This window comes from Trachypithecus francoisi, unplaced genomic scaffold (genome assembly GCF_009764315.1).
Source record: "Trachypithecus francoisi isolate TF-2019V2 unplaced genomic scaffold, Tfra_2.0 Lachesis_group4, whole genome shotgun sequence".
Lineage (NCBI taxonomy): Eukaryota > Metazoa > Chordata > Mammalia > Primates > Cercopithecidae > Trachypithecus > Trachypithecus francoisi.
This window is the reverse complement of record NW_022681469.1, coordinates 742,469-746,439: the sequence shown is the minus strand read 5'-3', so window position 1 is coordinate 746,439 and position 3,971 is coordinate 742,469. Positions and strand designations below refer to the sequence as shown.

The following is a 3,971-nucleotide window of genomic DNA, read 5'->3' as shown; positions in this document are numbered from 1 at the left end:
CACACACACACACACACACACCACACACACACACACTTCCTTCTGGTTTCTCTGCAGAACCCTAATACAGGGTATGAGACCAAAACTTTTGGGAATCACTGCTTCATGAATACTGAATTCTGATTTTTCTTAGATTCATACCTTTTCAATCTATTCCCTTTACAGAGTAAGAAACTCACCCACAGAGCAGTTAGGAAGCATGCCCAGCATTAGCCTGACATCTGTAACAGAAACAGCAAGTGTACCCCCTTTGCTGAGACCCACAGATGAGCACATGTCCCCCGTTTGCACAGATACTTCCAACGGCTGGTTTTCAAAAAGATGGGGACGGGGTGGAAAAAGTAATCTTATTCCAGGGCCTGGAAGGCAGGAGTAAAAGCTGAGTTGCTGTTTTCCCTCCCATGCACCAACGGTAAATGTGTTACCACTGTAGCTCAATCGGATGTCAGTGTTCTTCAGTCTCAAGCTGAGGAAACAGGAAGGCTGGGGTTATGGCCTTAGGGAGCTACACTGAGATTTTCCACTTTCCTGATTCAATAGGAAGCAACCCTCTGCACCAACGCGGACATCCTTGCTGACTGCATCACATGGAAACACAGCGCTGCATCAGCAGTCACTTAAAGCAGACCCACGGAGGCTTTTAATAAGTTAAAGGGCTCCTGACATGCAAGAAGCCGTTAAATGGAAGTCAGAGGTACCTCTTTTCTCTTTCTCTGTCTATAAAAAATATGTACTAAAAAATGTGTATAAAAAATATTTCCAGGGAAAACCAATTCCAATTCTATCCAAAAAGGTTATTTCACTCACAGCTTCTTTGTATGGCCCTGGTAAGGGACCTGGTTGGTCTCTTACCAGCATTGCTGCCAAGACTCAGCCCCTTCCCAGGATGCACCTGCTGACGCTCACCACAGACACTGTTTCCTCCCAAACGTGGTGACAGTGCTACCACCTAAGCATCTGCATCGCTGTCTTCAAGACTCTGGAGTTCTCAAAGGTACTTGTGGGAGGAGGGGTATACCAGCCACTTCCATGTTCAACTTCCGAAAGCTAGAGAAGTCAGTTAAATAGGAACCCCACCCGTGTTGACAAGGTTCTGTCCAGGACTCCAGGCTTTCTGTCATAGTAGGCCAATCTCATGTCCAAAGCGGCAGCAAAACCACACCTCCTCCTAACAACAGCGGAGCACAAAACCGAATTAGGATGCTGATTGTCAGCTAAAAGGTTCCAAGAGAACGACTGAACCTGGGGCTTTCCTGACAACCCGCTCATTTACTAAGCATCTCCTACAGCATACACGGACATAGCCCCTTAAAATGAGAGTACATGAGAATACTTTTCGTTAGAAAATAAATCCCATGATGCACCAGTATAGAGTACATCGACTATACTTAAACACTTTAAGCTTCATCCTCATGTGGGACACTATGGAATTAGCTAAATCCATTCTTGAAGGTTAGTTTCCCTATGGAAAAATGGTCTCTTCAGGGAAAAAAACTTGGGCGGAATACATTACTGAGATGTTACTGATTCAAAAAAAGTGAAGGGTACATGTGACAATATCAGATAAGGTAGCATAAAAATATCACTATGCCATGTTACATAATCTCAAAAGGATATACACACATAAGATCAATGAGGCTAAGTTAAAATATTGCCATTATGATTAAGGTAACTTATCTCTACAAAACACACATCTCAAGTAGGAAAATAAAGAAAAATGGATATGGTGAGATTTTAAAACTTCTTCATGTTACTTTTCTGACTCAAGGAAAGGACAACGCTGCAGTGATTCCCAAAGGATGAGGCTCACCTGGGACGTGACAGCACACTAGGCTATGGGGGCCCGCATGGGAGGCTGCTGCCTGGGAACGTCCAGAGCAACACGAAGTTGATGTCTCCCAGCACAAAAAACACCCTGAAGCACCCCCAAAATGTACTCATCCCAGTCCCAAGTGGAAGAATCCACACAAACCAGGAACTTTGCTCATGCTGAAGCCATGTGCTCTGGAATGGATTTGTGTTGACTGCCACAATTGATTCAAGTAAAACTGATTCACAAGTTGAAGCAGAGGAAAAAAATAAAAGCAGTGCCCCTTTCAAACAGCAGTGCCCACCACAAATGTTATTCCAAGTTCTAAAGTGTGCTGTGGAGGACTTGGAAGTGGGTTTTTTCCCCTGAATCATGAAAATAGATGACATTTGTGGTGGCTTTCAGCACAGAAGTTCCTTTTGGATTCTTATTAAAGATGGGTAGATTGAACATAAGCATTTACCTCTGCTACCTGCAAAACCCAGTAAGACATGAAATGCTTTCTTTTTTTTTTTTTTTTGAGACGGAGTCTCGCTCTGTCGCCCAGGCTGGAGTGCAGTGGCCGGATCTCAGCTCACTGCAAGCTCCGCCTCCCGGGTTTACGCCATTCTCCTGCCTCAGCCTCCAAGTAGCTGGGACTACAGGCGCCGCCACCTCGCCCGGCTAGTTTTTTGTATTTTTTAGTAGAGACGGGGTTTCGCCGTGTTAGCCAGGATGGTCTCGCTCTCCTGACCTCACGATCCACCCGTCTCGGCCTCCCAAAGTGCTGGGATTACAGGCTTGAGCCACCGCGCCCGGCCACGAAATGCTTTCTTAAAAAGGCATAGACCCACAAGAACAAAGTGGGAGAAAAGATACCAGTACCCATATTATAAAAGGGGAAATCAGAAAGAGCAGCCTCTGTCTCTGCATACTCAAGGAAAGCCAGACCCTGAGGAGGGGAGCAATCCCACAGGAAAACACATCCAACTGTCCCCAGGCCCCGGGGACAGAAGTGAGCAGCACCAGCTATGCTGAGAACGGTGGTAAATAAGGGACAATCACTGAGAGTCTGTTGAAGAAGCAGTTTGACTCACTCATAATGAAATGCAAATTAAAACTACACTGAGATACCATTTCTCACCTATCAGATTGGCAAAAATCCAAAATCTCAATGACATACTCTGTTGGCCAAGCTGAGGGAAACAGGCTTCTCATGCATGGCTGATGAGAGGCAAAATGGTGCAACCTCTAGAGACAGGAACTAGGCAATTAGGCAAAAAAATCACAAATCCACTCCCTTTCCTCTAACAATCTCTTTCATGGCTCTATCCCAACTACATACCAGTGAAGGCCTGAGAAGAAACACGCACAAGGCTGTTCACTGTGGTACGAGGCTGTTCATCATGGTGCTCTGGCAAAAGCAAAGGCAAAAACACCCAAAGTCTCTGCAAGACACTGGTTACATAAACTGCTTCATGCACCAAAGGGAGCACCAGGCTGCTGTGAAGAAATGAGAGCTCCATGTTATATTACAGGTTGAAGAGGTTTCCAGAATATATTAAGCTAAAAACTAAAAAGGTAAAATAAAATGTATCTGTTATGTTTCCATTTGTCTAAGAAAGGATGTTAGTATAATACGCCTCACTCTGTCGCCCAGGCTGGAGTACAGTGGTACCATCATGGCTCGTTGTAGCCTCGACCTCCCGGGATCAACTGATCCTCCCACCTCAGCCTCCGAAGTAGCTGCGATTATAGGTGCCTACCACCACACCTGGCTAATTTTTGCATTTTTGTATTTTTTTGTAGAGATGGGTTTTGCCACGCTGCCCAGGCTGGTCTTGAATTCCTGGCTTAAGTGAACCACTCGCCTCGTCCTCCCAAAGTGCAGGATTATAGCTGTGAGCCACTGTGCCTGGCTGGAGTACAGTGGCGCAATCTCAGCTCACTGCAACCTCTGCCTCCCAGGTTCTAAGTGATTCTCCTGCCTCAGCCTCCAGAGTAGCTGGGATTACAGGCATATACCACCACGCCTGGCTAATTTTGTATTTTTAGTAGAGATGGGTTTTCACCATGTTGGCCAGGTTGGTCTTGAACTCTGACCTCAGGTGATCCGCCCGCCTTGGCCTCCCATAGTGCTGGGATTACAGGCATGAGCCATTGCACCTGGCCAGCCTGCTTA

General features: G+C 46.0%; 1 long non-coding RNA gene across 1 annotated transcript; it reads left to right on the top strand.

Annotated features, from left to right (window-relative positions):
• Positions 1 to 378: 378 nt before the first annotated feature.
• Positions 379 to 2,316, top strand: LOC117072633. The gene is made up of 2 exons (XR_004432888.1): positions 379 to 994; positions 1,769 to 2,316. It is a non-coding gene; the product is annotated as an uncharacterized LOC117072633 (long non-coding RNA).
• Positions 2,317 to 3,971: the final 1,655 nt, after the last annotated feature.